The following is a 23,358-nucleotide window of genomic DNA, read 5'->3' on the forward strand; positions in this document are numbered from 1 at the left end:
GGGAGTACCGTGAACTGGTAAAGGCCGGGTGGGGTTGCAAAGGCCATTTTTTCCTTGTCGGGTGGGTGGAGTGGAATTTGCCAGTATCCTTTGGAGAGGTCAATGGTGGTGAGATATCGGGCTTTTCTGAGTTGGTCAAGAAGATCTTCAATTCTGGGCATGGAGTATGCGTTGAACTTCGATATCTCATTTCATTTACGGAAGTCCATGCAGAACCTCGAGCTCCCGTCAGGTTTAGGCACCAATACCATGGGGGAGCACCAGTCACTGTGGGAAGGTTCTAATACTCCCAATTGTAGCATAGCCCATATCTCTTGGTTGATGGTTTGGATCCTAGCTTCTGGGATTCGGTAAGGGTGTAACCTGACAGTAGTTCCTCGGGTAGTTTCCTATAGTGGTAAGTCTGCCTGGTTCTTCCCGAGGACGATGAAAACACTGGGGTGTACTGGTCCATCAATTGCTACAGTTCTGATATTTGTGTGGCACTTAATTCGGGATTTATATTCGGGGATTCTTTTCCAACTTTTTCCCAACTCTGAGGTAGGCATTCAGCTGTTATTTCTTCATTGTTGATTATTGCGACTGTGGTTACTGGGGCTATCCATTTTTTTTTAACAAGTTGATGTGGTAAGTTTGTAGAGTAGCTTTCCTGTCTGATTGGCGTACTTTGTAGGTGACAGGACCCAGACCTGCTCTAAGGTGTAAGGTCCTCTCTATGCTGCCAACATCTTGTTCTCCATGGTTGGTAGCAGAACTAGTACCTGATCTCCCGCCTGGAAGGTTCGCATTCAAGTGTTTTGATTATAGTACTGCTCCTGTCTTCCTTAAGCTTGTTCTAAGTTAGCTTGAGCAACAGCTTGTAGCTTCTCTACTCTTTCTTTTAGTTGGGAAGCATATTCAGTAAGGGTGAGCTCTTGGTTGGTTTGTTCTTCCCACCCTTCCTTTAAGATGTCAAGTAGTGATCGTACTGGTCTACCAAATAAAAGTTTGAATGGGCAAACGCTGTCGAAGACTGAGGGGTATTGCGTAAGGCCATCAGTATCCACGGTATTAGTCTGTCCCAGTTTCTGTCTTCAGGGTTTGTCATTTTTCTCAACATTTGCTTAATGGTTTGATTGTATCTCTCCATCAAACCATCAGTTTGAGGGTGATAGACTGCAGTTCTCAATTGTTCAATGTGGAGCGTCTCACACACCTGTACTGAAGACATGAAGTTAGTTCTCCGGTCGGTCACAATTTCTCGGGGAATGCCTACATGGGCTATAAAGGGTACCAGTGCGTCACAGATTTGCTGAGCATTGATGGTTCTCAGGGAAAGGCTTCTGGGTAACGGGTGGCATAGTCCACTATCACAAGAAAGTACTTGTGACCACGACTAATGGGGTCAAGAGGTCCTACGATATCCATCCGATCCAGTGGAAGGGTTCCGGTATTAGAGGCATAGGTTGTAAGTGAACTTTTGTGATGTTGACTTTATTCTTTTTCTGGCCCTCTCCACACTGCTGGCAGAATCTGACCACCTGGCCATACACTCCTGGCCAAAACAATCTCCCTAGTATATTTTGGGTGGTATTCTCTGCTGCCAAATGACTTAGCACCAGGTCCAGCTCCTATGCCATTCGGAAATTGTCTCCTTGCTCAACCAATTTCCAATCTACTGGCAATCTAAACATGTTTTGTTCACACCACTCTTTCTGAACCTTCCATTTTCCCGCTCGGCTCCTCTTCTCCTTAGTGGGAGGAGCGACAATTTCTTGGTCATGAAAGGGAGTGGTTTTCAGCCAGCTTTTCTCTATATTTTGTATAAAGCGGGGAAGGTTGGGGACATCTGAACCGACCAAGAGGGTCTCGGGCAACACAGGCATCACAGCAGCACTTACATCTATTTGCTCCACCGCCAGCTTTATCTGTATCTCTTTAGTAGGATATCTTTTTACATCCCCATGTACGCATCTGATAGGAATGGTTCTACCAGACATCGGGTCGGCACCTATTAGATCAGCGCTGACGGCCGTCTGCAGGCTTCCGGAGTCAATCATTGCTCGCATCTGGCGTCCCTCCACATCTGCGTCACACTTATACACATAGGGGGATTTCGTGGTCTGGTCTGCTTCCACAACATCATCCTCTTTAGGTACCTCGTAGGTCTCGACATCCATGGGTTCCGTCTTAGATCTTTTGGGACAGAGACGAGCTAGGTGGCCCCACTCCCAACATTCAAAGCATTGAGGTCCTCTCATACCCATTCCGGGTGTTCTACTCACTATATTTCCCTCGCTACTGGGACGAGATCTTGGACCTTCACACTCTGGTTGTTTAATTATGGAGTTAGGCCATCTTGGAGCAGGTCCATTGCTTATTTTGGTTGGTGTAGGGTATGTCACTACCCTGCATTGTCCAGCCTTCTGATAGGCTGAGGCGATGTTAACTGCCTCCATTAAGCTGGGTCGATGATGTTGTCTTACCCAGCGTTGTATGGGTAATATTATTATTATTATTATTATCATTTCTATACCTGCTATTTCCTTCAATTCCAATTGGACCTCATTCGGTAGGCCCCTACTCAAAATGTCATAAAATATTGGAATGTTTTTATCCCATGGTTCCCTTGTTTCCAAATGCCATGTTTCTTGCAATTCCTGTATGTATTTTGCAGCATATTCATCCACTTTCATTGTTCGTGTCATAATAGTGCTCATGTCCTATGTGTCCAGGTATTGTACCCTTAATGTTTTCTATACTCATGTTCGACAATCATTAAAAGGTGCCCTGTCATGTGAATTTCTATTCAACGTCACTCCTGGGTACCCTGCCCTCTTCCAGAGATTGTCTGCTTGCTGTCCCAATAGTGAGGCAAATACACTCCTCATGTTGCCCACCGCTAACGTAACCCCTTTGGTGCATTTTTCTAACTCATATATCCATTTTACCGCTCCCGCTGTGAGTGATGGTAAACTATTAATTAAATTATCCTTGTCAACATGTGGTCATGGAACATACTGTGATATTCCTGTGCTCTTCTGTAATAAAGAAAATTGTGTCCCTCTTTTCCTTTGTACCGATACATTATCCATGCTGGTCCCCTTTGCTGCAAATACACATTCCAGTATTCTCCTAAGCCTGTCCCTATAAAGAGACTTCCTTTGTTCCGTCTCGGGGGTTGTTCAATTTCTGTCTCGTCCATCACCTCGTTGTCACCCAAGTCTACATTTTCCCAAACTTCTTCTATGTCTCCTTCCACTAAATCATAGTCAACACTGTCACTGTGCAATGGTTCATTTGACCACTTGCCCCATTCCTCTACCATTTGTTCACCATTAGCACAGGGATCCTTAATTGTTTTGCTGTTTACAACACATTGGTCAACCTCAAAAGCCCACCCCAATGTAACACACTGGCAACCCTCAAAAACCATCCAAATGCAATACATTTACTACCCTCAACAACCATCTAAATGCAATACATTGGCTACCCTCAAAAACCATCTAAATGCAATTAAAAACATCTAAATGCAATACATTGTCTACCCTCAAAATCATCCAAATGCAATAGATTGGCTACCCTGGAAAAAACCTAAATGCAACACATTGGCTACCCCAAAAATTATTCAAATGCAACACATTGGCTACCCTCAAAAACCATCTAAATGCAACACATCAAAAATCATCCAAATGCAACACATTGGCTAGCTCTGCAGAGCAGCAACGTTTCAACAGTGGTGAGAACCGTATAATAGTGATAAGGTAATAAGGTAGTGGCAGGATTTAGGTAAGCACATCTCTGGAACCAGCGGTTCTCTCAATTCCTGACACCTAATCTTTTGTAGCAGTACACAGCACCCATGTCAAACAGGGCAAACAGGCAATGTGAGCTGCTCTAGTGAGCTGGGCCTTGCCTTTGGCCCTTAGCTGGCTGCCTGGGCAAGGCAGCTCTGGGGGATGGCCAGGCGAGGTGGAGGCACGGTCACATGGCTAACACATGAGCCAATTTGGGTCCAGGGATGGGAGGAAAGAAGGATCTGAGCAGGGAAAGCAGGAAGGGGTCGGGGCACCAGTGATGGTGTGCCTGCAGCCCGCTTGCATGGAAAACACTGAGCAAATATGGGTAGGCACACTTAGTAGAGCAGGTGGTTGTGAAATATATAGTGCAAGCTTTTCCCTCTCAGTTGGGTCAGTGTCAAATCCAATTGCTCGCTTCTGCTAACAACATTGTGATTATGGATTCAACCCTCTAACAGAGGGCTTAATGAAACCTATTAATTTTCCACAATAACAAAAAGGTAAATAAGAAAAACAAGCATGCAAATAACGTCAAGTTAGACCTTAACATGTACCGATTGGCTTCCTCAGTCTGCCTGAAGCAGGCTCCTTACTGAACATGAAGGACTTTCGGCAAGCGTATATACTTTTCCATTGATGTGTACAGGAAGAATCAAGCATGGATAGGGGTACTACTTGTATGCAGGTTTACTGGGGACAGGCTGGTCTATGCATTCAGATGACTTTCATTGTACTATGGGTAGGAAGTTGCATATTCTAATAATAGAGTGTAAAGACACAATTTTAGGGGGCTTACACCTTCATTTGCGTTTGGGGCTTTGTTATTGATTTATTTATTAATTTTTACAGTAACCGTTTTTGCGGCTGCCTTTACACACATTCCTGTCACGATAGCTGACATTTTAAAGAATCATAGGGGCAAGGAGATGAGAAATGCTGTCCCACTTGCATTCCTATTCCTCAAAAGGTCCTTGTGAAGTATGCTTCCAGCACCTACCTGGGTCCTGGAACCCTGTTATGCATTAATGTCAGCAGCACTGGTCATTGGGCCCGATTTTCCTGGATTAGAGAGCTAGCAAACAATGTCTCAGCAGATCTCAGATCTACAAAATCTAGTTGTGCCCATTAATGTAATCAATCTGCAAAAAACAGGATTTGAACCCATTTCATCAGCACCAAAGGCCAGCGAATTACCCACTAGACTACCAGAATGTCTGGTTAGAATACTTGTGAATATTCAAATACAGCTTTGTACATTTAAAAGATGTGCACCTTTTCTAATCTGCTTTCAACATTATAGCGAACACTCCTCTTTTCTTCAACAATAGGGTGACCGGGCTGAGAAAAATCTCCTGAGTTGCCTCCTCCCCCAAACTTACAACCCCTACCCGCCTAACCAACGCATCCCTACTGCCCGCCTAACTACTGCAATCCACCCCTGCTCACCATCCCCATTCTTGGCTGGTGGGATCCCACAGTTAATCATTTCCATGTCCAGCACTGAGTGTGAGGAGTGTGCTCCCGACACTATTGTAAGAAAGACGGTTGGCCTACACACCATTTGAGCTGCTGCTCATCTGCTCATCCCCCATCGAAATAGGCCACCGTTGTGACTAGGACAATCTGTACATTTCTAAAATTAATGCAAACGAAAAACGTGGCTCCTCTTAGCTTTTTTCATTTTAGTTGTTATCTCCCTATTGTATTGTTTCCTTAGCCACCAATAACACTGAGCTCTTTGAAAGTGGTCCAGTATCCGAGAATTCAGTATTACAAAAGTGCTGTATTTGAACCAGCAAATACTTGTTTCTATACGAGTGCCTCGAATTCTGGTTTGAACATTTTGAAACATCAGCTCCAAATTACTTGAATATTAATTTCACATATTTATTGAGAAATAAATTGCACATGACAACCAAAAACGTTTTACTAATATATACACAACCCCCGCGCCCCTCACGCTCAACATGTACATTGAACAGTTCAACTATTACTTAGTTTAATGCTTCTTAGTTTACTGGGAATGTACCATTGCCACACGCTGTTCAGTTCATCGTTTCATATGTGTGAAATTGGTGATTTCGTACTACAGTAACCACAGATGAGAGGTCTTACTGTAGTCCCCAGAATGCATTGTTTCATACTTGTTTCCATGTCCTCAAAATATTCATCCTGGGGTTATCCTTTTAATTCCATGGGGATCCTGCTTAGCTTACTGGTGCCTTCTCTTCGGGTTCTGTCAATGGTTCATCAGGCTGACTTTCCTCTGCATATCACATGCCAGCAGTTTCTTTTTTTTTTTTTTAATTCTTTATTTTAATTTTAGTACTTAGAACAGAACTGAACAATAAATCTCAAAATATCATAACACAGCATAAAATATATATACCTGTCGGAACAGAAAAAGAAAGAATTAAGCGATGAACTAGTACCTACTCAAAAAAGCTCCCCAGATCTTTGTATGTAAACTCAATTTCCCCATTTTTCTGTATATAAATTTCTCCATATTCGCTAAGCAGTTCATTTCTGTAATCCAATTCTCCAATATTGGTGAGATACACGATTTCCAGCTCCTCAAAATCATTTTTTTGCAAACAGAAGCACCTCTGAACAAAAATGTCTTTTCCGATAGTGAAAGGTCGTCCAGTAATTCATCACAGCCCAGCACCATAGTCTTAAAATCCAAGTCAATATTTTGGTTCAGAACCCCGAGACAAATATTACAAACCTCATGCCAAAAGCCACGAACCCTCACACAGTCCCATAGCAAATGTTCCATACTGCCTTTCTCACTCCAACAACACCAACAAACATCAGAATCAGACAAACCTCTATTTTTAAGCCTTTCCGGGCTCCAAAAAACTCTATTGAGAATTTTGATTTGTCTCGAACGTTCAGTCAAACTTATCGAACAAAGCTTCACATTCGCACACATCACAAGCCACAGGTCAGAATTGATTTCACATCCCAGTCTTCTGCTCCATTCAATAAGTAATTCTGTATTCTCCTTATAATTTGATACAATTCGATGATACACCCTACTTGCAAGCGACTGAGAGCCAGAAGTAAAAAGTTCAACATTCATATCCCCATCACAATGCACTTCACCAATACATCTCTTCAATTTCCTGAAGTCCGAGAAAGTAAAATTTTCAACAGTAAAAGTAGCACTTAACTCAGCAAAGTCAATCCATTTTCCGTCTTTAAAAACATCATTAATCCATTGAATTCCGCCTAGAAAACACTCCGGCCAAAACAACAACTTGCCATTGTCCGTTATAGCTTTATTCAGCCACAGAGAAGCATCAGGCGATTTCAGAGCAACCGAGCCACACATATCATAGATATTCTTCCAAACGTCTCTTAAAAACTCCGTCAAGGGGCATCTATTACCACGTTTGCTAACAGTCGTGAATATCGCTCTTGGGGCGAGTGGGCCCATCACACTTGCCTCTGCCATCGCCCACTCACTAGGAGAATCCTTCAAAAAAGGAAGAAAAAATTGGCACGAGAAAGCCATATGATATGCCTTAAAATTTGGGACCCCTAGTCCCCCCTTCTCAACCGGGAGCTGGAGTTTCCAAAGCTTCAGTCTTGGCGGTTTCTCATCCCAAAGAAAGGACTGGAGAGTCGTATCAATCGACTTCCAAAAGGACTGACCAATTTTCAGGGGAAGCATACTCAGAATATAATTAATTTTTGGTGCAGAATTCATCTTTAGCGCATTTACTTTACCCCACAGAGATAGATGCAGTACCGACCACCTTTGGACGTTCAATTTCAGTTCCTTACAAACCATACCCATGTTCTCTTCAACCATATCACCAACCTCCGGAGTCAGCCAAATCCCCAAGTATTTCAGCCTTTTCTCACACCATTGAAAACCAAACCCCACCACCAAAGACTTATCACAAAATGCAGTCACCGGCATTACCTCCGATTTAGACCAGTTAATCTTATATCCAGCCACTTCATGAAACCAATTAAGTGTGTTCATCAACGAATGCAAAGACAAAGCCAAGCTCCTCAAAACCAATAAAAGATCATCTGCGTAGAACCAAATCTTCTGTTCAACACCGTGAAAGGAAACACCTTGCAAATTCAAATCATCTCTCAATGCAATAGCCAGCGGTTCAATGGCTAGGACAAACAGCAAAGGGGACAATGGACAACCTTGCCTGGTGCCCCTATGTAAATCAAAAGATTCCGACAATAAGCCATTAGTTTTAACATTGGCTGTGGGGCGAGCATATAAAAGGGCCACCCACGCAATGTATTCTTCTCCCATGTTCATGTTTCGTAAAACCATAAACAAATATTGCCAGTTAATTTGATCAAATGCTTTCTCAGCATCTAGGGAGAAAATCGCCACGTCTTCATCTAAATCCTGTGCATGTGACATGGTCAGTAACAAATTCCTGATATTACTGGAAGTCCTACGGCCTTTAACAAACCCAGATTGGTCAGTGTGAATAAGCTTCGGCATGAGTTGTTCAATCCGTAAAGCAAGTAATTTAGCCAAAATCTTATTGTCAGTGTTTATCAAACTGATTGGTCGATAATTTGACGGCAAGTTACCATCCTTGCCCTTCTTTAAAAAGACTGAAATAGTAGCATGGTTAGTAGACGACGGGAGAAGTCCTGCTTCCTTGGATTCAGTATACATATCCTTCAAAAGACCCAACACCCTCTCTGGCAGAATTTTATAGAATTCAACCGGTAATCCATCAGGTCCCGGAGTCTTCCCAGAATTCAATTTACCAATGGCAAACCTGATCTCATCAATTGTGACCTGTCTGTTCAACTCTTCCTTCTCATCACAATTAACCTTTGGAACATCCAACCTGTGCATAAAATGTTCACCTTGACCCGTAACATCAGATTCATTTCTATATAAATCAGCATAAAAGGTCTTAAAGACTGCATTAATCTCACGCGGATCAAAAGTGGTCACACCATTCCCATCCTGAACCGAAGTAATGGCACCCTCAGAGCGTTGTTGTCTCAATCTGTAAGCTACGTAACTGGAGGGACTGCTCAAAGAGAGTGGTAGGACTTGGGAGCTGTAGAGATTGGAAACAAAGGGGTGGCGTCCTGCCACATATGTTTTATCATACAGTAATTGTTTGTTTTTCTGATTACTGTGAGACTTTTCTCATTTCACATATTTTTGTATCCTAGAGACTGTGAGATTGTGCTATTTACAGTACAGAGGTATAAGGAAATGATGCAATAAAACACAGGTGACTCTTAGCTTATTTATTCAGCTAATGTCACAGAATAAAGAAAATGGAAATAAATTACCCATGATATTACGATAGTTTTGTAGAACAACACTTTTCCAGCAGTTTAGTGTGGGAGTCTGAATACAGTAGAGTAAAGCCACAGTACAGAACTCACATGGCATAAACTTGAAGGTGCCAAAAAACTTAGTGCATAGAATTAGTACTAAGACTTGGTTTTCTCCTCTTCGAAAGACATCCAATATACCATTTGAAACTAATATTAGGATGATGTTTGTAAAAAAGTAATGTCTACAAATGTGATATTGTCTGTGCCCTACTGTACATACATACTGTACTAATTCTATGCACTAAGTTTTTTGGCACCTTCAAGTTTATGCCATGTGAGTTCTGTACTGTGGCTTTACTCTACTGTATTCAGACTCCCACACTAAACTGCTGGAAAAGTGTTGTTCTACAAAACTATCGTAATATCATGGGTAATTTATTTCCATTTTCTTTATTCTGTGACATTAGCTGAATAAATAAGCTAAGAGTCACCTGTGTTTTATTGCATCATTTCCTTATACCTCTGTACTGTAAATAGCACAATCTCACAGTCTCTAGGATACAAAAATATGTGAAATGAGAAAAGTCTCACAGTAATCAGAAAAACAAACAATTACTGTATGATAAAACATATGTGGCAGGACGCCACCCCTTTGTTTCCAATCAATCTGTAAGCTAGCCACTTATCACACTTTTCGCCTCGTTCGAAATAAGTACACTTGATTCTATACAAATCGCTATTAGCTTTCATACTCAAAATGTCATCCAGTTCCTTCTTCAGTTTCCTTAACTCATTCCTCTTACCATCATCATTCGGAGTACATACCAATTCCCTCGTCACCTCAATAATACGAGCATCAATATCCGAAGTCAACCTATCCATTTTCTTCCTTTTGCTGCTAGACAAACTTAGAGCAAGACCTCGCATTGTACATTTAAAGGCCTCCCAGATAGTTCTTTTACTAAGTTCTTCCGAAGAATTTTCCAGCACAAAAAACTCAGCTTCAGTCCGAAGCTTTTCCAATAGGGCATCATCATATAAAATTGATGTATTCATTTTCCATTGAAACGATCTACAACATTCAAAGTTCAGAGCTACCTTCATAAAGACAGGAGCATGATCCATAACAGCAATAGAGCCAATACTGCTGTCTAACAAATTCGCGGTCATCCCACCCGCCGTGAGTAGCATATCAATTCTCGAATAACTAGAATGCGAGCCAGAATAAAAGGTAAACTCCCTGACATTAGGGTGTTGCAGCCTCCAGCAATCTTTCAAATCAAAATCCTCAATAAGATTCCTAAATGAACGATAATGAATATCTTTCCTCTGAATCATCCTCTGAGCTGATCGATCAATAGAAGGATCATAAACCAAATTAAAATCGCCTCCAATCAAAATATTGGAACAATCCAGATCAAGCAAAAACTGCGACATATCCCTATAGAAGGAGCCATCATCCATGGATGGAGCATAAATACTGCAAAACACATTCTTAGTCCCCTGAATATCCATCAAAAGAGCAATCATCCTGCCTGCTTTATCACTGCAAGTTTTCAAAATCTTAATCGGCGAACCTTTTCGAACAAGAATTGCCACACCCCTGCTTCTACTGGAATAACATGAGGTGAAGGCACTCCCAACCCACCTCTTCTGTAATACACTTACATCTTCTTTCAATAGGTGAGTTTCCTGCAAAAAACAAACATCACATTTCATATCCTCAATACAATTAAGAATCTTCTGCCGTTTCACCGGATTATTCATACCATTAATATTCCATGAGGTGATCGAAAGACACGATTCTCTGTTAGCTGACATAGTGAAAGGACCAAAATGAAACCAAAAAGCAAGCACTAGTTCAAAAAACAAAATAACCCAAGAAAAAAAAAAAAAAAAAAAACCTAACCCCCTAAAACAGAAATATGACGCCAACGTTACAAGCGCTCAGAAAAGAAAAAAAACCCCAATACCCCTGGCACCCTCCCGAATAAAATTACAAATGTCCATACACGAACACAAGCATCACTGCTGAGAACCAAGAACCAAATTGCAATCCCTACATCCTTATATATACTTCAGCGAAAAAAGAAAAAAAAAAAAAAAAAAACAACCACATAGCAATTATCTAAGCCATCTGTAAATAAATAAATGAACAATACATGTCCACTCAGCCCAGCAATCAAAACAAGCCGATACCTGTAGCTCACAACAAAAGGCTCAACCAGATTACGGCAGCAAAGTCACAGTACCCAAATAGTGCCAATAAATTCTCCCCATACATAGCATACAATCAACATAAGGAGTGTAGTATTATACAATGAAGAGCTGCAAAATCCCCATATCTTTAGCATGGACCAACCGCCAATATAACATTCACCACACTACATGCCAGGAAAACACGGAGCATACAACTCAAGAACAAGTAATTATCAATCGGAACCCCCATGTAGCAATGAAACACTATACAGGTCGAATGACAGTCACAATCAAGTACTACATGCAGTATATCAGGGAACTAACCCACTAAATAACATACTTATTAATGTTCCCTTCATTACTGACGCCCAATGATGGAAACAGTATATAGCATTTGGCATTGTGTAGTATCCAAAAGGATAGATTATTGTATATATATAATAAGCAATATCACTTTTTGAAAATAAAACCATAGCAAACCATAACCCGCTACCCCCTCAAAGTAATACAAACACAGGCAGCCATTGAAGCGGGGGCACACCGCAAGGGCGCCGTAAGGAGGTGAAATATATCCACCAAAAACCACCCTAACAAGGCCTGTATCACATAAAATGCGTTTGACCTGGCAAGGGCCTCTTTCCTAGTTTAATCGGGCACCTACAGTCCCTGCAGTCCCCCACCCCCCATCCCCCCAGCAGCCTAAAATGGGCCTGAGAGAACAGTGCAAAACATGTTCACAAAAACGAAGGAGGGGAAGTTATCTATCGATTGTGTTCAAAAAGTGGTCAGTTGCAAGATGAATAAGCCGTGAACACAACCCCAATCCACAAGAACCCGGCGGCTGCATCTCCCCAGCACGCATAGCCAGGCTTCCGTTTAGTCAGGACTCTCAACATATTTGAATGAAAAGGATTTGGCCGCATCATGCAGGGTGTGCTAACAGGTGATGCATGGATTATTATTTTCCCCCTGTGCGTGTTTGCCTGTATCAAGCTCACTCGCAATGTTATGCCATCTTATTAAAGGAGCACACTCCATTGCCTGCATGTCTTCCTTCCCGGCTTTGTTAATTCTGAACTTTAAAATCGACTGAATCATGGAAAGTTTTAGGACAGGGCTCTTTCATGTCCGAGTGACGTGGATCTTTCTAAAAAAAAAAAAAAAAAAAAAAACAACACAGCTTGAAAGACAGGCATCCACAAACTAAAATTAATAACCATGGAGTGGTTAATGCATGTGTCCGATCAACGCTAAGTAAGTCCCACGTCTGAAATGGAAACGGCATTTCCCAAAATAACAATGCCCTGCAACACGCCTTGGGAGTTGAGCATAACGTGGCACCAGACCCCAGCACAAAGGGATTTCATTGGAGGAAAAGGGGGGGGGAACTGTACACGCAGCTAACAAAGGTCAGTCAGCTGGAATGTGCAGGCGTTCGAGCGTAGCTCTCCCTCCCCCGCAGGCCCTGCATATTGGATCAGGCAACCACCGTGCTCCCATGAACGGCCCCCTTCCTCGTAAGCAGTCGATTCATTTCTGTTGCCACACATTGTTTCTGTCAGGAAGCAGGCCACGTAAGAAAGGAGAGGGGAGGGGAAACGACCATCCATCATACCGTGTCCATCCATGTTCTGCCATTTCAGCGGCGCCTACATTCCCCAGTAGCTCCGCAAATAAGGTCCCATTTTCCGGCGAGCATACGTATCTTGAGACAAACATCCGGGCACGTGACTGATCAGCTGGTCACACGAACGCAGGTCCTCTCCTCAAGTAAACAAGCTTTCCCCAGCACTGCCGAGCCAAGATTCCACGAAAAAAAAACGTTTAACTGTAGCACAGAACAGGCGCCATTTTAATGTTAAAAAATACAACTCCAATAACACTGAAAACGGAGTGTATTTACCAAATAACACAATTAAACAGCAATATTACTTGTCTTCCGAAAATCCTCCAGCCAGGAAAACGCCTCCTTTGGGTCAGATGTAGTTTTATCACCCTCTGGCAGCATCAATGTCAATAAATTAAATTTATTCAAGTAGACCTTCACCTGAAGCTCCCTTGCCAAGTCTTTCACACCTTTAAAGGCTCTCCTAGCCTCCACAAGTTCCTTAGGATAGTCAGGATAGGCATATATTGATTTACTTTTGAAGGAAGCTGATCCTCTATTCCTAGATGCAGTCAAAAAGGATTCCCTTTTCCTGGAGTGAGTGAAGGATACCAATATGTGCCTAGGTCTGGAGCCAGGGGCCTTACCGACTCGGTATGCATGATCAATGTCATTTTCACTGATGTTGTCCACTCCATAACTTTCTTTAGCAATCTGCATAACCAGTGGTATCAATTCCTCAGCCTTGGGATCAGCATGCTCCATAACTCCGACCAGTCTGACATTTCTCTCCCTCAATTTCAAATCCATTTCCAGGCGTTTGCTTTTCTCACTCTGTAAATCCGTTTTCAGGTTTTTATAGGCTCTGTAACTCCCTGCCATCTCAGATCCCATAGTAGAAGATTTTTTCTCCAATTCAGAGACTCTTGTATCCAGATGCACAACTGCCTGGTTCATCTCAGCCATGGTTGTCTTCACTTCAGCCATGTCCAGAGCAACTTGTCTCATCAATTTGAACAAATCCTGAATGCTGGGATTCTCCTCATCCATATCTGAAAGCTGCTTTTGTTTTTTAGATGAAGGGTTTTCAGGTTCCTGAATTTTCTTCTTAGTATTCATATTAGTATGAAATAGCTTCAGGGAGGGACCAGGAGCTGCAGGTTCAAGCTGCTTCCACCTTGGCCAACATTCCGGAATCCATGCCAGCAGTTTCTTGCTAGCCTGGTTTTCATTTTCTTTCTCTTTGCTTCTCCCCGGGTGTCCTATCAAAAAGCAGCCTCCTTTCCCCCACAGCATTGCAGGGCTTGATCAAGTATTTCCCTCTTGTCACGTGTCTTCGACGCATGCCCTGTTCTCGGTAGGATAGCTCATGAGCAACGTGCTTGCAATAGAAGCAAAACGACACGGAGCAACACAGGTTCGATCCCGGGTCCGGACAGGTATTGTGTCAATAATCAAGTCTACATTTCGGTTTGGATTGATTACTGTGAATCTTATTGGTCGGAATTCTCTTTTTCTTTTTTTTTAAACATCTTTTTATTAGTATGTCAAAAAATACATTTCATCACAGTATGTTACAGGGGTATTTAGCAAACTCATAAAAAATGTGTTTAACTACATTTTGTTAAATATACAATTTTAAGTAAACTTTGCAATCAAATGTACCCCCTCCCCCCCACTTAGACACACTAAACAACTTTCAATTTATGTAAGCAGTACAATAAAATTAAACCACCATTTCGTTTAGGGCAATTCTCTTTTGACAGATACATTTTGCTGCATATCTAAACTGTGGTAGACCCCCTGGAGTCTCCCCTCTTACCCTTTCTACATTAATGTTACCTCTATACCCACCCCCACCATATATATGCAGTAAAATTGGATGCACATTAATCAACTGATCCCTGCATTGCACATTTACCATCAGTAATCATGCCCCATCACACGAATATTCAGAGCCCTTCCCTAACCCCCCCTCGTCACCGGGATAACATGGCATTTATTTAATTGCAGTTAAAGACTGGACATTTGTCAGGATTACTGGCACAATAACTGTTGCACGTGGGCTGGATTATTCATACACTGACTAATTGGGTACGATTGTGAGCACAATACATGTCTGGTGGGGACATGAGGGCTGCCACCATGAGCAACGTGGGCTTCATTATTTGTACAATAATTGATTGGGAATGAATGTTATATTAATGGCTTTAACCCCCCAGCCAAATCTCCACCATAGTAACCTCAGAGCGCCTACGCTTGTCATGGAGTTGCGTACTCTGCCTCTGACAGGGGTATCCAGGCCCTAGTTTGCTAGAGGGAAGGAAATGAACCAGGGGAAGATAAAAGGATGGGCACGCGTGAAACAGATGCTAAAAACACATGGAGGGTGAGATGCCGCGGGGAACAATGTTTTTTGTTTTTAAAACAATTTTTATTATTTTATAACAACACACCAAACAATACAAAACTTTGGACATCCGCTTACAGTTCAACATCATAATGTTACAAGCTGCATTGTTGAGTCCCGCTCCCTCCCACCCCCCAATTTGAGCCAATTTGTCCCTGTCATCAGCCTGTGATCCTTCAGGCGGGTTTGCCGTCTCGTTATCCGTCTCAACATCACTTTAATCGGACTGTGGCGGGCCTTTCATGGTGGCCACTAGCTGTCTCCCTTCAATTAGGGGTCCTACCTCCTCCTCCCCTCCCCTACATACCATGTCAAACCAGACAGTCGTTTCTGCCTCTGCCCATTTCAGGAGGTCAGACCACCACAGCTCTATCCTTGCTCTCTGGGCCGCTTTCCAGGCCTTTGCTATCCTTCGTTTGGCCAGGATATATGCTAGGTGGAGACTAGCGAAAAAGCGCCTCGGGAGTACGTGCGGGGTGTTAGTAAAAAAATGCAGCAGTCTGGGCAAGACTACCATTTTGAGCAGAGCGGCTCTCCCCACCATAGCCAGGGGTAGCCTGGACCAAAATCCCATGCTATTTCTAATTCCTGCCACTGCCTTTACCATGTTATGTGCATGTTCTTCTCCTGCTGTGTGATATATGTCTATTCCGAGGTATCGGAACGACTTAGTGCACCAGGGTATTGGCCATATTGGCAAGCTCTCGGGCCGGACATGCCTGTACCTCCCCAGAGGGAACACACTGGACTTTTTGGGGTTCACCGCTATGCCGGAGAGGGCAGCAAATTGCTCCATCACATCCAGAATGTACTGCATGTTCTCCTCCGGGTAGCGCAGATACAACAATATATCGTCAGCATATAAGGAAACAAGATGCATGCCCCCCATAGTACGGATGCCTATCTCCTCGTATTGTTGTCTCAGGCAGATGGCCAGTGGCTCCAACGCCAGTATGTATAACATGGGTGACCACGGGCAGCCCTGTCTGGTCCCCCTGCTTAGCTGCCATTTATCCGAAATGATAGCATCCGTTTTAACTCTAGCAATCGGGGAGCTGTATAACATTTTCACCCACCTGAGGTACCCCGGTCCTATTTCATATCCCTCTAAGGTCGCGCTCAGCCAGGGTCATCTAACTGAATCGAAAGCCTTAACCCCGTCTAATGAGGCTATAGCTAATTCCCCTGGGTCTTCTTTTGTTTGGTCGATGATGTGGTGCAACCTCCTGAGGTTATCAGCTATGTTCCTGCCCGGGACATAACCCGTTTGGTCGGTGTGTATCAGTTTACCAGTAACAGCCTTTAGCCTATTTGCTAGCACAGCAGTGAGGATTTTACTGTCCTGGTTGAGCATTGAAAGGGATCTGTACAACCCACAGTTCGTGCTAGGGTTGCCCGGCTTCAGAAGCGGAATGATCACCGCCTCCTGCAGGGACTCTGGTAGTCTGCCTTGCTTGTACGACGCATTCAGCATGGCCAGCAGCGGGGGGAGCAGCTCTTGTTTATAAACTTTATAAAATTCGCTCGGCGTGAAGCCCGTCTGACCCAGGGGCTTTACAGGTGGGCAAGTGCTGGACTACCAGCTCGAGTTCTTCTATTGTAATAGGGGCGTCTAGGTCCGCACGTTCTGCATCGTCTAGGGTGGGAAGGTCCATGTCCTCCAGCGTTTTCCAGATTGCATGGTCTCTCGGACCACCTGGGTCCTCATAGAGGTGTTTGTAATATTTCAAGAACTCTTCGTTCAACCCCTCCTGGGTATTCTGGGTCCTCCCTCCACCCCCTTCGATTTCCCTGATCACCGATGGCGGCGTCTTGCTCTTGTATAGCCAGGCCAGCAGCCTGCCCGGCTTATCTCCTCCCGCATGCTGTCTTTCCACGTATTTCTTATAGCTTATATTACATAACCGGTCCCAGCATTCCCCGCTAGCTTGTTGTAGCTGCCTTATCTTATCTCTGTCGTCATTAGAGGTGCCCCCTCTGCGTGTCATCTCCTCCAGCTCTTCTTCAATTCCCCTCAACTCCTGCTCTAAGCCCCCCTGCAGTCCCCTGGATTTCGGTTTGGCGACCCCCCGCATAACCACCTTAAATGCCTCCCGCACGGTTTCCATGGAGCTTACGCTGCCAGTATTGATCTCAAAGTATTCAGTGATCGCCTCTCTTAAGTCCTCCCGGAATCCTGGGTCCTGCAGGGCCTCGGCCCTGAGTCTCCAGGTGGGGATCTGCGCCCTTGGGGGATGGTGTTGCCACTCCAGGACCAGGGGGGAGTGGTCTGAGAGCACCCTGGCTTTATATTCCACGCCTTCAATCTCTTCTGCCAGCCCCGTGGAGGTGAACACATAGTCCAACCTCGTGTGAAGGTCGTGCGGTGCCGTATAGTGCGAGTATTGCCTATCTACAGGATGCAGCAGCCTCCAAATGTCGGCTAGGTCAAAGTCTCTCAGGAGGGTCTGTAGCACCGTTGCTGCTGGGGTGGGTTTGTCTATTTTGCCATCCGATCTGTCCACCTTAGGGTTAAGCACACAGTTGAAGTCTCCGCGCCATAGGATCCCGCCACTCAGCAGGGGGCTAATTTTGCTATATTGCGTCCTATAGTAGGCCGCTGTGTCCTGGTTAGGGGCATACAAGTTCACAATACACACTTCCTGGTTTTCTAACATCCCTTTAATAACAAGCAGTCTGCCGTCTGGGTCCACCGTGACCTGGAGCAGCTGAAATGGTACACGCAGTGCCACCCAAGTAATAACCCCTCTAGCATAGGCCGAATAAGTGGCTACCCCCATGCACCGCCTCCATTTCTTCTTGACCACCTCTAGTTTCTCCCTAGTGAGGTGGGTCTTCTGTAACAGCGCTATTTCAATCCTCATCTTTTTCAGATACATCATCACCTTGTTACGTTTCAGATAGCTGTTTAGGCCCCTGACGTTCCAGGTGACCACTCTAAGGCACCCGGGCTCCATAACTACAGTGTCCCACCCTCCTCCTCCGCCTATTATCCCGCCTGTTAAGATTTGCGTTTTGGCTCGTTACCCTTTCCCTCCCATCCAACGACCCCCTCACCCACATCCCAACTCCCAGTTCCCCAACTTCAAACCACTGCACACCCCCGCCGCCCTCCTCCCTCGCCCCCAACCTCGGCCCCAACCCCAACAAATGCCCAGCTCCATCCCTGGATCTCAGGCCCCCCCGCGTTTGGCTCTGCCCTAGAAACCCAGGCCCAGAGCCCAGCAGGGTGTCCGGACTACCAGTGACCTAACTAACCTTCTTGGTGTGGGGTTATGAGGTCATGCTCTGTGTAGCTCCCCTGTTGATATCAAAAGTTTCCAGTGCCCCCGGATCATATTTATAACTGTAGCTCCAGGCATGTTCCCCCGCCAGTTATATGCAATGCTATATTCAAGTCCCATTGTCACTCGCTACAGCACCCAGGAAGCTCCAAGCACATGTTACTTATCTTCGCCTTCGTTTTCCTGGATATCCTATTACTGGGGGCAGCTCTGCGCGTCCAGCCATCCCATGGCGTCCTCAGGAGTGTGGAAAAACAAGGTTTTGCTCTTGTGGAATACCTTCAGTTTAGCTGGATAAAGCAGCATGTACTTGTGGTCGGCTTCCCGCAATCTCCTTTTCACCGACCCAAAGTTTATACGGCTACGCTGTACCTGCAAGGTGTAGTCCGGGTATGCCGTTATATGCGCGGCCCCCCTCTGTATCGTGCCTCCCTTCCGAAAATGCTCGAGGTTTTTTTCTCGGTCTCGGTAATTTAGGATTTTAGCGATCACCGGCCTAGGGTGATTCCCCGGCAGCGACTTCCTCATCAGGGCCCTGCGCGCCCTCTCTACGGTGAACCCCTGGGATAGGGCTCCCCCGGGTATCTCCTGCAGTAGCATGGACTCGATGAATTCGGTGGGGTTAGTTCCTTCAGCACCTTTCGGTAATCCGACAATGCGAATGTTGTTTCTTCGGGCGCGTCCCTCCGCCTCCTCCGCCCTGTTCTCCAGATTGCCCACACGTTGCACTAGGGCGTGAAGTTCTGATTGATGAGCCGCGCAGGCCGCTGTGTTCGGGGCCACCTCTTTTTCTAGGGCCCCCATGCGCTCAGCTAGTGACCTTACATCTTGCGGGAGAAGGTTCACGTCCTCCTGCACTGCTCCTACCTTGAGCTCAAGTGCGGCTTTCAGTTCGTCCATTGCTAGGCCCAGTTTGGTCTCCAAGGCCACCTTCAGGTCTGCAATCGCCTCTAGTACCTCCTGGTTGCCAATAGGGACAGGGCCCTCGTTGGGGGTCTTTTCTTTCTTCCTGGCCCCTTCAGTGCCTGGTGGCGTTCTGGCAAAATCGTCCAGTGTGGGCTGCTTGCCTCTTGGTCTGAGGGGTTTATTGGACATCTTGGTGCGTCGGGGGCAAGTGGGCTGAACCCACAGCGTGCGATCCTCTTTTCGGGCGTGCTAAGTTCCCCCAAGTGTCAGGGCCCGGCCTGTCCATATCCTGGGTATCCCGGTAGCTTATCTCACTTCCAGAGTGGACTGTGTCCTCCCACGTGCACTTGTGGTTGCCACCTTCCTTCACAAGACCCAGGCTCCTGCCCCGATCTGTCCCCCAGTGCCAGTGCGGCCCACCGGGCCCGTGTGTTGCCCCCTCGTGAGTCTTTCAGGTGCCCCAAAATCCTCCTCACTGGGACCATGTCGTGGTGACCTGTGGATCTGTTTCATTTACATAACTGCTTATGTGGGGGCTCTGGCCTCAGTGGCCATGTCCGGCAAATCTGGCCAGTCTGAGTGCTCCGGTGCTGCCCGGTACTTTGCTTGCGGCTCCGCCGGCCCCGGGGCTCCCCACGTCCGTCACTGGAGCTGGGCACTCAGGCTTCCTCTCCTCTGCCTGTGCCCACGCCGGCTGCTGCCCGGTCAATGCAGGAGTCGTGTCCCGCTGGGGGTTTATGCCCCCACTAATGTCCGGGTCTGGGTGCGCGCCCCGCTCGAGCCGGGCACAGCACTGGGGGCTGGCCAGGTGCCCTACGCAGGTCTCCCCCGCCGTCCGCAAGATCCCATGGGGATCCCCTCTCCAGGTCCTCTAACACCAACACTGACTTGTATCCAGGAGTGTCGGGTCTGGGCGAGGCCAATCCTAGCCCCCGTACGCTCTATTCACTGCGGGGCCCGCCGCAGCCGCACGAGGGGTGCTCCGGTGTCTCCCACTAGTCGCTGAATCTCAGTGCGGGCCGATGTCCTCTCCTCCTTCCAGCCCCTTTGGGCCCGGGCCCCACGGGGGTCGCCGTTCCTCTTGAGGATCCCGATCCAGCAGCAGGCCCCCGGGCGCACAACGCCAGCTGGCCCGCCCACTGCGCCCGCACCCAGAGGCGCCCGCACCAGCCCAGTGCAGCGTCCCGCGGCCCGGCACGACAGGGACCCTTGTCCCACCCACATCTGCTGTGGACAACGATGTCTGCTTCTCGGTCTTGTCGGCCTGCTCACCGGCCGGGTCCGCTAGTTAGCCTCCAGGCTGGGCATCACTAGTCACATGCGGCAGCAATGGGTTTAAACAAGCCGCTCCAGCCAGTGCTCCCGGTACGGCGCTGCGGTCAGTTTATGACCCTTTGTCCCAATCCGCCATCTTGCCAGTGTCCGAGCCGTGGGCACCACGCTTCTCCTTTCTGGCTGAAACTTCCCGCAACAGCATCCAATTGCGCCTCTCCAGCGCTCGGAGCATGCACCAGATGTTCATGCACACATGGCTATGTTGCCGGCGTGCGTTGTTCACTGGAAACTACGATTTCTTCAGAGGATCGATGTCGGATCTTGGGAGCTCCTCACGGACGCGTCCTCTTACACGGCCATTTAGCCACGCCCACCGCGGGGAACAATGCTATGGGATATTATGGGTGCATGGCAGCCTCGTTAAGTGGACCATGGTTCTGATAATGGGAGGCGGTGGCTATGTCCTATAATGTTGTGATAATTGAGTTTTGTTTTCAAGGCAGATATCGAGAATTGTAATTTAGTACATAATGTAATGTCGGGTGCATGAGGATTCAAGAGTGTGCTCAGGCAATCCTGGAAATTTGATGATTTATTTGCCCTGGCACCAGTATACTTTGCACTCTAGGACAAACTCCAGAATGTTAATTGTGTGACTGCCAACCCTGCGCCAAGAGTGGTCTTGTGAAGGATGAAAAAGGCTGATTCCTTGAAGTCAGAAGGGTTGTTAGCAGAATTACTGTCAAGTGGGGACATGACCGCTGGTACTATCTCTCATGTGGGCTTTATTATATGTGCACTAACCGATAGGGGACAAATATGAGCTCTATAACTCTCCGGTGGGGGCAAAACTGCTGCCACAAAACTTGATGTGTGTGGTTACTGGCATTCTCACTGCTTGAGGGGGCTGGGTATTCAGAATAACTGCATCTTGGGGCAAAGACTAAAGGGGACATGTACTCATTGCCTGTGCCTCTACACAGTCTCTGTTACAGAGAAGCCCTGCTTAGGCTCTCATCCACCGTGCTCAGGGGAACCCCTTGGGACTAACTTGCAGGTATGGAGACCATCTACGGATCCTGCTCAGAATCCTCACTCCATGAACTCACAACAAGGAGTCACTGCGCGCAAGCCGTTGTTCTTGGTAAAAGCTCTGTGGCAGCTAATTCTGGAGGAGAATGTGGTTAATGCTCATTTCCTCTCATCAGGAGTAAGTGCACGGCAGAGAGAAACAATGGCAAAATACCATTGCTTACCACGCAACCTGCTCCTATCCACATTGGCACCACCCTACATGCCAAACCCTAGAGTAACCACTCTTGCATACCCGAGGCTCATAATGGGCCTCATTATAAGTTTGCCGGTCCGGGAACTACGGTATCGGTAAGCATGCCGGTACCATAGTTCCTGGACCGGCAAACTACGAGTTGTGCTCGCAGGTGCCTTTCTACCCGCCAGGTCGGGCCTGGCGGGAAGAACGGCACCCGCGAGCACATCATGTCGGATGCTGCCGGTGCATCCAACCTCCCAATTCCCATTCAGCCCTTTGAGGCTGAATGGGAATGGGGAGCATCTTTTTTCCGGTGCCCGCCAATAGGAATTTACCGGGTCTGGCAGGGCCGTAATGACCTGGTAATTGGCCATTTGTGTGTGCCGGAAAAAATTGCAAGTTTGGCAGCAGCCTGCAGGTTTTACCGGCAAGGCTAGCGCCAAACTTGTAATGAGGCCCAATGACTTTACAAATGATTATTCGTGTGCACAATCACCCTCATTATAAGTTCTCCAGTATCCTGCTGGTATACTGGCAAACTGCCCTTACCTTCTCTGCCTATTAAAGGCTGCAGAGAGCCGGTAAATTCCCATTCCCATGGAGTTGCGTAGGACTCCATGGGATGGGATTGACTGAACCACTGCCGCTGGTATTACTAGTGCCGTTGATTCAGGCATTTATTTGTTGCTAGAGGCCTGATCTACGGGCAGGTCAGGCCTGCTGCGAGATCCGTGTCCGCCACCTGCAAACTTGAAGTGTGCCGATCTGGAAAAAATGCCTCAGCTGGAATTACCAGCACTTTTTACTGACCGGCTCACTTGTCTGGTATGAGGTGGAACTGATTTTTCATGGAAAGAACGTGGATAACGTGCAACTTCCATCGTAGAACAGTTGCGCGGTATCTGCGGTGTGCAGATCTACATGCAGTTTTTCTCTGGGAGTACAGCATGCAGGAACTCTTATCCACCCACACAGGACTCTCCGGATGAGATAAAAAAATGCATGACACACTTTTTTATGTTTGTAATATAGAGGCACAGTACAAGATTTGCTGTTGATGTGGAAATGCACATGTGGTAATGTACTGTTGTGTTTGTGAACAATTTATATACAAGTAAACGTGGCAAAGTAAAGGCTGTGACTTCATGTTTTACTGAATAGATTCCAGGGCCATCCAGTATCATCCATATTTTATTTATTTATTTATTTGCGTTTAAAAAGCACACAGCGGCCCTAAGGCATTGTGGCACTGTTACAAGTATATTTGCGTAGATACAACACAAAAAACAGAATCATCAAAACAGAATTACAAAGGTTTAAAGACAAAGTTGTAGGGG

Source organism: Ambystoma mexicanum, chromosome 8, assembly GCF_040938575.1.
Source record: "Ambystoma mexicanum isolate Mex_15411 chromosome 8, UKY_AmexF1_1, whole genome shotgun sequence".
Lineage (NCBI taxonomy): Eukaryota > Metazoa > Chordata > Amphibia > Caudata > Ambystomatidae > Ambystoma > Ambystoma mexicanum.